This window comes from Rattus norvegicus (assembly GCF_036323735.1).
Source record: "Rattus norvegicus strain BN/NHsdMcwi chromosome Y unlocalized genomic scaffold, GRCr8 chrY_unlocalized_2, whole genome shotgun sequence".
In the NCBI taxonomy this organism is placed as follows: domain Eukaryota; kingdom Metazoa; phylum Chordata; class Mammalia; order Rodentia; family Muridae; genus Rattus; species Rattus norvegicus.
This window is the reverse complement of record NW_026947378.1, coordinates 1,902,637-1,913,966: the sequence shown is the minus strand read 5'-3', so window position 1 is coordinate 1,913,966 and position 11,330 is coordinate 1,902,637. Positions and strand designations below refer to the sequence as shown.

General features: G+C 36.6%; 1 long non-coding RNA gene across 2 annotated transcripts in view; it reads right to left on the bottom strand.

Annotated features, from left to right (window-relative positions):
• Nucleotides 1-1,371: 1,371 nt before the first annotated feature.
• The window catches only part of LOC134484618 (uncharacterized), a 42,110-nt gene continuing 32,151 nt past the window's right edge, over nt 1,372-11,330 (bottom strand). Inside the window, exons 1-3 of one of the 2 annotated variants that reach the window (XR_010062133.1) lie at nt 6,886-7,028; nt 6,298-6,385; nt 1,372-6,106 (exon numbers count right to left, since the gene is read on the bottom strand). This is a non-coding gene — a long non-coding RNA (uncharacterized LOC134484618). Of the gene's footprint in view, nt 6,386-6,885; nt 7,029-8,828; nt 8,887-11,330 lie in introns of those variants that run through there. The other variant, XR_010062132.1, reaches the window with a different exon arrangement.

Here is an 11,330-nt window from a genome sequence, read left to right as displayed (position 1 = left end):
TGAATATACATTTAAATAGCATTTAAAGTGTCTAAGACTATTCAATAAAGTAGACAAAAGGATTGAATACATTAAAATTGTATTTTGAATCTGGTATTATCTAACAATGACAGACAAAATAAGGAGAGAGAGAATGAAACATGGGGACAATGAGGCAAAAGGGAAGGTAATGAGAGATGGAGAAAGTTACAAACGACTGACACAAAGAGAGGAAGAGAGAGAATTACACACTAATTTACACATATACACACATATTCTCAATAAAATACTTGTGAACAGATTCAAGTCAACATTAAAAATAATCTTCTACCAGATAAGCTTTCTTCAAATCCCAACATAAAAGTTTGATTCGTCCTGGGGAAGCTGTAGATATGGAGGATATAGTTCAACATAATAAAGTCAAGGTACAAGAAGCCCAGCACAAGCATCGTGCTAAAGAGAGAAAAATTCAAACAGTTCCACTACAAGCAGGAAGAAGACAAGAATATACACTGGTTTCACAACTATGTATTACAGTATGTGTAATTTTAGCTAGAGCAATATGACAACCGAAGAAGATCCAGGGAATACAAATGAAAAATGAAGAAATGAAAATGTTCTCATTTGCAGATGGCATGATACCATTTTAAAAACTCTAAAAATGTGTCAGTCTCTTAAGACTGAAAAATACGGTCATAAAAGCAGAATATCATACGAACACACAACATTCCTTAGCCTCCTTTATGCCAATCCAAACCATACTGTGAGGAAATATGGGTGAAATTCCCCTCACAATACTCTGAAAATATAAAACAAAATATTGTGGATGAAAGTATTTAAAATGCAAAGACCACTATGAATTAGCTAGACGTGATCCTGAATAGAGACAATTTTTCTTTAAAAGATTAAGTTTCTTAAAGCTGAAAATGCATTCATGAAATAGTAGAATTCAAAGTGAGCACTCAAAACACGTTATCTTTTTGTTTTCCAATTTCAAACTATGGGCGAGTCATCAGGGAAATATTCCACTTAAACACTCTTAAAATATATATCAAATACCCTGAATTCGCATTGTTAGAAAGAACACTGTGAGTTAGAAGACATATGAAGTAACCATGATACATCCAGATTATACATAAGAACGTTCTAGCTGATGTTCTGAAGGACCTTAAAGCCTTGAATGAACCAAATCTTTTATAGTTTTAAGGATAACTAGATAGTATGATAATGTCAATTTTTGAATCATTAATAAAGTTAATGCAATAAATATTGATTAGAATATTTTACTACAACAAATCACCCACTTTTATGAAAATCAAAAATTTGACTATACTATTTCTATGGGACATAAGATAACTTAAAACGACAAAGTGCTAACATGTTTAGGGAGATAATTTTAAAGAGAAAAAATGTGGGAGGAAAAATATGAGATTAAAAGTAAGTTACATACACAGTGTGATTTTGTTGGCAGAGTGAATATGTCAAAAGTTTGGAGTGACTTGGATTTATTTATTAATTTAAAAGGGTAAGTTACATGCCAGCAGGAGGATGGACTATCGGATCAGATCTCAAGAAAATGCCAAATGTTCCAGTTAGTACGACTATGTTATAGTAAACATAAAAATGCCAGTGTGGGAAATTGAAGGTTTAATTCACCTTACAAGTTCCAGTTCATAATCAATGGAATCCAAGAAAAGAACACAAGGCAGCAGCATGAAAATAAAGAGGAACTCTGCTTACTAATCTGCTCAGCTACCTTTTCTCTGTAACCTCCTCAGCTTACTAGTGCTGTTACCATCCACAGTGGGCTAAGTCACCTTACATAAACTAACCATCAAGAAAATGCAAAATACTGATGCCCGCAAGCCATTCTTATGGAGTCAGTTGCTCAATAATGCATCATTTAGACAGTCACAATAAGCAATCACAGCAAGCCATAAAAGCAAAATAGAAAACTTAGCCAACGAAAGATAAGAGTACCCCTTCATGAATGGAATTTGAGGTCAAAAGTGAAGTTCTATGTGAGGAAGAACTTAGAAGGAATTATGCCAGAAATCACACTTTATTTAAAATAAAAAGTGAAAAAAAGACAAAGCCACAATTAAAATATTGTTATGTTTGACACTTTGAAACCTCTTCTGGATTGCAGGGTAGAGTCAGGACTTGGTTTTTGGCTGGCAGCACAATTGATAGTCCAGTATTTTGGTGGAGGATTTTCCATCAGAAGCCTTAGCTTTACCACAGAGGCTAGATCCAAGTTAAAAATCATAGTCAGTCAACAGTTTGCCAGATCTTGTGCTCCAAAGAAAGGAGCAGTTCATTTAGTGATGATTTGGTGATGACTCTAATTCATTTCAGAGTCATAGATATTGCCAGCATATAGAAAACCACAAGACCCATTGTCAAACACCAATATTCTCTGCATTGCCCACAGTCACCATAGTAATATCAGTGTTGAGCTCTACAGTATGATTTTTTTCTCTTTCCTGTTGTTGCAGCTTATAAACCTTGTTTCTTTGACCCACAGAGAAGTTTCAAATAAAATAATGACAAACTTTTGCATTGAAAGCTATTGGTGACTTGTAGTTGTAGTTAAAAATGAGGACCTCAAGCAATCTTCACTCGGTCCTCTTCTTTTAGGATTGGGTTGATTAGCTATTTCTTTTGCTTTTGGTTTCATTTTAATGATTTTTTGTTTTATTTTGTTTTCTTTTTCTTTTTGTTCTTTTCTACATGCAGAGATCAAGAGTGGTTAGAAGAATTTCAAGTACAAATTCAGATGGCTGGAAAGAGACCAGTCTTTCTAACAGGTCCACATTGTTTGCTGTACTAGGGATTTTTCTCTTGCCTTTAATGTTGCCCATTTCCACTTTTTGGATCCTTTTATCCTGGCATAATTAATACTACATATATATTATAATTATTTAAATTTCAACTCTGAATCTAAGTGCTCTATCTCCGTCCCAAAACCAGAGACATGGATTGAGTCTTGTTTGCTATCGTTTTGATTCTTAGATCGGGAATCATCCTGCGAACACTGAAGGTCCTGTTCCCAAATTGATTCTGTATAGTTCAATAAAGATGCTCTTGGCCAATCAGTTGTGTGGATTTCTACCAACAGGCTAGTAGACACAAGGGTGGAGAAAAGATTTAGGGTGGAGCAAGAGTTACCAGTCATGTGAGATCTAGTATGGAGTGGCCATTGGTGTAGCAGGTAGGATGTTAAAAACACAGTAAGATAAGTGCATATTTGGGGTGCTGAGCTATGACTAATGTCAATTGAGAAATTGAGTTAGGGCAGATTTAGAGGTGTTGAGAAGAGGGTAAAAAGGACAGCTTGCTATTTGGTAGAGGCTTAAAAAAACCTGACAATAGAGCTAAAGCACATCAAAAGTTCCTAAGCATATGTGGCTTTCAAGTGCATTGTAAGGGAACTTGAACAGCTCTGGTAGCTTGGAATTCCTGGAGCTTAAAGTGAGGCAGTAGGAACAACCTTCTGCAGAGTATTATGAGAGCAATCCATGACCATAAGGAGCATGTGCAAAGTCATCTTGACCATGAGAGTTAGACTGTCCCACATGTATCTTTTGATTATAACCATTTCTTCTTTGTGATCTTTTAGTGTTCCATTTGCTTAAAACTATTACTGAAAAGGGTAAAATGATTCTAAAGGCTACTCTTCATTGTCAACTATTCATTGGAGATTAATTAAACCCCAACGATAGAGGGAATATGTGAAGAATTTCTGCATAATATAAGGTCAATGTCAAATGAACTTCTTATATGTATCTTTGTGGTAAGATGTTTCAACTTTAACCTAGATCTTTATCAAGAAATATTCTTTCTATTATTTTTTCAGGCATCTGCAGATACATCCTTTTGAGGAATGAATTCTTCTTACTGGAGACTATAGAGGGGACCTGCATTTCAGTGATAATTAAACGTCACTTCAAGACATCAAAGCAAATTATCAAAGTGAGAATGGAATAAATTTATTAAGACAGTGTTTTGCAAACAACTTCATTCACAAACATCTTTGGAAGGAGAATTCTGAAATTTTGCATTTCCTATTTGACTTTGCTGGTACTCTGACAGAATCAACTCTCAATTGTTTGGGACTTTACGGGGAATTAAACACTACAAACAGAGATGAATGCATCATATGCTCTGCCGTCTGTGTTAATATGCCTTCAGTGAAGAACAATTATGCTACAGCTATTCTTCTGTTTTTTCAAATATTATCCTCATACAAAGTGTGGAATCTAAGGGTTGCTGGATGGATAGGTCGAGAACACTGGCTGAGAGCTACAAACGCAGAAGTGGGATGGTACATGCTTGGGGCGTAAAAAGCCTGTGTGTAGATCATAAACAACTTCAAAATATTCATTGCTTTAATAATTACTTGGAAGTGGACTTCTGTAAAATGACTTCAGCAGACCAGCATGGTAGAGAAACAGTAACTGATTCCCTGGAGATTTAAATAAATGCACTGGATTGTGAAACATGGACTTAGAGGTAGAGACAAGTCAGTGAATGAAGACTGGATTATCAATCCTCTGTTGTCTCTTAAGTTTCCCTGCCCCATGGTTTGAGGCCTACAGCAAAAGATTTTTTGGAATGAGGAATAGAATGAAAGCCAATTTGTTGAAAATCCCAGTCATAAGAAAATACTGACATCATCTGTGACAAACATCAAGTCTCAGCATGGCTTCAGCATGTCTGAATGTCTGCTGTCAGCATGGGCTTTTACTGCCATCCCTTTAATAAATGCAGAGCTCCAATCTGCTTCAGCCACATCATCATCTCTTCATTCTGTTGCAGGTAGATTAGATCACTGTGTCTGCCTATGCAGTCTTTCTCTACATATAAGGACCCAAGGAACAATTCTCACTCCAGGGAGCTGTTGAAAGTAATCTTGAATTGCATTGGTGTTGTTAGTAGATGTAATGTCTTCAAATCTCAGAAGACCATGATTGCAAAGGAGTTGATTGAGGAAGTCTTGGATATTTCTGTAAGAGGGGCAATTGGGATTGATGAACAGGACTGCCTTCCCACACAAGATCTTGCAGTTCACATACACATGAGCCAAGCTGACAAAGTGCATCTTCCCAGAAAAGAATGTTTAGTTGAAGATACTGGTCTGTTTGAAAATGGCAATCCCTATGTATTCTTAACCATGCATTCTATTTGAATCCCCATAGAAAACATGGAAGAAAGAAGCTTTTACCTTTCCTGCTTGCAGTCACATTGCTACCAAACCCTCACAGACATTAGAACCTACATACTGAAGATTTATCCATATACCAATGACCAGATGAGACATCTAGCCTATTGGACTAATAAACTAATGAAACATTCTAGGACTATACAAATAGTCAGCCATTGTTAAATTATGTGGTCCATAGTCTGTGATCATTGTGACTAGTCTGATTCCTCTGTAGAGAGATATTCATCCTTTAGTATCTGTTGGGGAACAACAACTACTACACCAGGTATCTATAGAAGACCTTCTACAACAGTTTGTCTCTAGTAAGAGTTTCAGGTCAGTTACAAATTTCCAATGGCCACATTACCTTAGTCGGATTTTCATATGATGCTTTGATACAGTCCTTCTTTTTTTCTATAGTTCTTGGCAACATAATTAAAATAGCAATTGTAACCTATTAAAGAAATGCACAGTAATCTATTTGCATGAATGCAGCAGAGAGGATTATAGGATAAACAAGAATTGGAAAGCAAGATATCCTTCCTTCCTAGGACCAAGACCAGGAAATCTTAACTATATAAAAATCTGAGACAAGTTGTCTGAGTTTGTTCTTTTCTTCAATCATGGGGATCCTAGTGAAGGAGCTCAAGTCTGAAGAGTTGGCAAAAATTACCTTCATTTCTGATCCAGGTCAACTGCTGAATACCTCATTCATGGACCTGAAGAAACTCTGTATCCATCCTTCTATAATGTGTATATATCAATGTATCATTCATAGAATGGACACTTTACTGTTGGTTTGAAAGCAACAATTTGTCCCTGGAGAGACACAGATTTCTTCTTTCGCACATTATTTGACAGGCTGATGGTGGGTCTCATAAGTTCATTCCGGGATTTGCTTTACAATAATCATTCAGTTATCTGGAAGAAACACTTTTTAATGTAGTGAGATCTACTAGAACAATATCAACCATCATCTTCCATTCCCAGTTTAATGCTGAATCATTCTCCACTAATTGTCTGTGGTCTCTGATGACAGCAGCATCTCCACAGACTAGTCTGTATATTGCTCTTAGCACTGCATTTAGGATACATCAATGTGATTTCCTTACCACTTTCATTCCCAGGAGAGTTTTTCAATTCATTTCATCTGATGCGTCTAATCTACATTGTCAGCCAGGATGAGTTTTGAGAGTTTTTCTAAAAAAATAAAGAAAAAATGGAAGAAATGAAAGAAAGGAATCTGGCAAGTATATCTCACCAATTGACTCAGAAATCTAAAGTGTTAGTCAGTGGAAATACTAGTGGAAAGTCTGAGATCATGAAGTCTCAACTAGAAGCACTTCTCTCTCCAAGATATCAGTGTAAGAGAGAAACTGCACTATTGGTATCCAAAGCATGGAGAAGTTTACTCTGAGCAGAGGACACAATACTTGCCTTTTATTTCTTACTTAGGACCTTTTTATAATTGACAAAAAGAATAAATGCAATGAGCTCTCAGTAAAACATCTGTTACCTTCAAAATTCTTGGCATTTGGAATAAAGAAATGAATGATATAAAAACTCTGACTTCCAGGAGCCATAAGAACTGCGAAGTCCAGATGTTTCTGAGAGGCTCGCAGCTCTAGATTCCCATATGCAGAAGGCTCAGAACAAGTCTATCTCTTCAGTGATCCTACTCAACTCCTACAAGGACTCACTGAGCTTTCCGAAGTACCATGTATTTCATCCTTTTTTTATAACAAGACAGAAGACCACCTTCCTTCTTCCCATCTCTGATCTCATCATCCTCTTCCTTCTCACTCCACAATGACTGTTTACTCTCGATTAGAGTTAAATTAGTAAACACTAGATGTACTGAAGGGATATCTGAAGGGAGTTGCAGTCACAACAACACTTGTGACATCACAGAAGAAGCTAGTCCTCTCCAGGTTTCAATAGATGTTTCAGGGAGGGCCTACTGATTATGTCATTGTGATGTGCCATGGCTTACCTATTAAACATCTTTCCTTACATTGACCAGATTCAAGGGTGCCCATTCCACGTATGTCTCATGTGACACAGTAGAAACCTTTATGTACTCCATCTCTCTAAAGCTAGAGACTTCTCCTTGCTTTATTAGCAGTTACAAACTTGGGATGGAGAAAGGTAGTCAGTGGCTTGGCATGGGTAGAAAAGATTTTGGAACATCTAGTGTAGAAGATTCTTCTAGATAATATTTTTATTCTCAGATTCATTCCTGAGATATAGAGTTCAATTTTCTTGGTTATCTATGTATCACAAAGGCCAGTATTTTCCCTACAGACCTTTAATTAAATGAATATTGTATATCATTTTCTTATTGTACTTTCCTTGACAGGGGACTTCATAAATATTCCTGAATGTTTACTGAAAAATTCTTTTTTCCTATTCCATTATCTGCAACAAAGTGATTTTGGCAACAAAGTGTGCCCAGCTATAGAGTGAGAATAACAGTGTGAGTACTGTGTACTCACTTCAATTAATAAACTCCTAAAAGCTTCTTTTATGTAAAAATTACCAGGCATCAGAAAAGCAAAGGGCAACATGGACTACAGAATTCGGTTCTCTAGTCCCATTTGATATCAAACCTGCACTACCTATCTTCCTGTGTTCCCATGGCCAGAATTAAGGGTTTTGGATGTTTTATCATTATTCGTCCTTAAGTAGCAACCTTAGATACAGGAGGATAGGCAGGGAGAAGAATGACATGTTTATCAGTCAAACCTCAAACTCAATATGTTCATAATACAGGAGGGAGTCTATTTGACATTGTCATTTCTGAATTCTACATTCTTGACCTAGTTTGGCAGATACTATGTTAATATTCCACTGAACCACCTAGCTGTAGGAGCCACCAAAAGTTTGTATATATAAATACACACAAACACACACATCTGGCACCAAAATGATATAAAATTGATGAACCTAAGAACTGCAATCGGCCAGGAATCATATATAGACATTTCCTGAGAGACACTGCTAGAGTATGTGAAATACAGAGGTAAATGATAGTGGCAAACCCATGAACTGAAAATGGACTTCTTGTTGGTAAATGTTGAGAAAGGATTACAAGATCTGAATGGGGCTTTAATCCCCACAAGGACAATGCCAATACATGAAACCATTCTGGTACTAAATCAATATTCAAAGACTGCTCATGGGCAGACCAATGTCTCCAACTGCAAATGTAGCAGAAGATGGCCTTCGTGACACCAATGAAAAAAGAGGCCCTTGGTCCTCCCTAGATTTGATTCCCAGTTCAATGGACTGTCAAGAGGCAGTAAGGGGGGTTATTGAAAAAGGGGAGGGGGACAGGTTAGGGCTCTTATGGACAGGAAACTGAGAAAGGAAATTACATTTGAAATGTAAATATAGAAGTATCCAATTAGAAACGCAATAAAAATTCCTAAAGAAATGATAGAGTTAAAAGAAAAGAAAACTGTCAATGAATCACACATATTGACACAGAAATCTAAAGGGTAACTGTAAGGGAATGGTAATCAGAGAAATACTAGTGGAAAGACTGAGATGATGATGTCTGAACTAGATGCACATCTCTGTCCCAGATATCTTTGTCAGAAACAAAGTGCACTATAGGAATCCAAATCAAGGAGGAGTTTACCTTGAGATGACATGACGATACAATACTTGTTGTCCCTCCTTCCTCAGGACTATTTTTCCTGGGGAAAAAGAATGAAAGCCATTAGCTCTCAGAAAAACAACTGTAAACTTCCGAATACCTGACTTTTGGAATAAAGAAATTAATGATAAACAACCTCTGACTTCCAGGAACCATAACAAGCAATGAAATTCAGATGCTACCGAGAGGCTCCCACCTCCTGAATCCCATATGGGGAAGGCTCAGATCAAGGCTATGTGTTCAGTGAACCCTCACAACCCCTACACAGCACTCCTTGTGCTTTCCCATGTACCACATATTTCTTCGTTTTTTAAACTAAAACTTCCTAGGCCAACTTCCTTCTCCCCATCTCTGATATCTACATCTTCTTTGATCTTCCTCACAAATAGCTGTTTACACTGAAATAAAGGCCAATTAATAAACCCTAGAGGTACTGAATGAATGTCTGAGAGGCAGTTGCAGTCTGGAAAACACTGTGACATCACAGGAGAAGCTAGGGATCTCCAGTATACAAGAGATTTTTTCAGGGCCAGCCTAATGATGATGTCACTGAGAACTGCCATGGCCTACCTGCTAAAGAGCTTTCTTTATATTGACCAGATTCTAAGGTGACCTTTCCAGGTGTGTCTCCTTTGACACAGTGGACACATTTATGTAGAACATCACTCTAAAGCTAGACAGTTCTCTTTGCTTTATTAGTGGTTACATGCTCTAAATGGAGAAAGTTATTACGGGTTTCACATGTGTAGAAAAGATCTAGGAACATGGGATGTAGGACAATCTTCTGGATTATAATTTTATTCCCAGTTCCATTCCTGTGACAAACAGTTCAATTTCCTAAGTTCTATCTGTTTCCCAAAGGCCATTGTTTCCCTACAGATATTTAATTGAGTGGATTTTGTATTTCATTTTCTAATTGTTCATTCCTTGATAGGGCACATTATAGATATTCCTGAATATGTACTCAAAAATTCTGTTTTGCAATTCTAGTTTTTTGCAATGATTTTCGCAACAAAGCTGCTCAAGCTAAAGAGTGAATGTAATAGTGTAAATATTGTGTTCCTACTTCAAGTGATAAACTCCCAAATTTTTATTTTATGCAAAAATTACCTGACATCAGTAAATCAAAGGACAGCATGGACTCTAGCATGCGGTTCTGTAGTCCCATTAGGTATCATTTCTGGAATATCTACCTTCCTGTGTTCCAAGGGTGAGACTTCAGGCTTTTGGATATTTTACCATGATTCTTTATTCAGGCCATACAAAAGATACAGGATGATGGGAAGGGAGAGGAATGCCTTGAGGCCCAGTAAAAGCTCAACTTCGATAGGCGCATAAGAACAGGAGGGAGTATATTTGGTATTGGCATTTGTGGATTCTCCATTCTTGACCTAGGACCTCAGAATCCATGTTAAAATTTCAACTAACTTCATAGATGTATAAGCCATCAAATATATGTACATATATATAAAAATAGATATAGATAAATAGATATAGATATATAGAGATAGAGAAGAGATAGAGCTAGAGACAGAGGCAAAGATAGATAGATAAATATATGCATAGATAGATAGATAGATAGATAGATAGATAGATAGATAGATAGATAGATGGATAGATAGATAAATAGGTCAGACACCAAAACTAGATATGATTCAGATTAATAAAGCTAAGAAGTGCATGCTGCCAGTAACAGGTTATAGATCTTCCCTGAGAGACACAACTAGAGCATGTCAGTTACCGAATTGAATGCTAGTGGCAAACCAGAGAATTGTAAATGGACCTCTTGTTGATAAATTTTCAGAAAGGATTACAAGAGCTGAAGAGGCTATCAACCCCATCAGAACAATGAACAAGAACTTTCTGGTACTATACAGATAATCAAAGACTGTACATGGACAGACCTATTGCTCCAACTGCATATGTAGCAGACGATGGCATTGGTGGACACGAAAGGAAGGAGAGGACCTTGGTCTTCCCTAGGTTTGACTCCCAGTTCAAGGATATGTCAAGGGAGAGTAATGGTGGTTTAAATGTCAAGGAATGGAAACATTTAGGTCTCTTATGGAGAGGAAACTGGGAAAGGAAATAACATTTAAATGTAGATATAGAAATATCCAAAAAATATTAAAATTAGCTTAAATTAAAAAAAATTATGAAAGAGATAAAAGTAAATAAAACTGCAAGGTAATCAGACATATTGATTCAGAAATCTAGAGGGACACTGTTAGGGAATGGTAGTCAGCATAACACTAGTGGAAAGACTGATATGATTAAGTCTGAACTAGAAGCATTTCTCCCTCCCAGATATCAGTGTCAAACACAAACTACAGTGTAGAAATCATGTACATGAAGGAGTTTACTCTGAGCTGAGGATACAATACTTGTCTTTCCCTTCCTCCTCAGGACTTTTTCCTTCTGGAAGAAAAAATAGAAGCCATGTGCTCTCAAAAAAAAAAAAAAAAAAAAAAAAAAAAAAAAAAA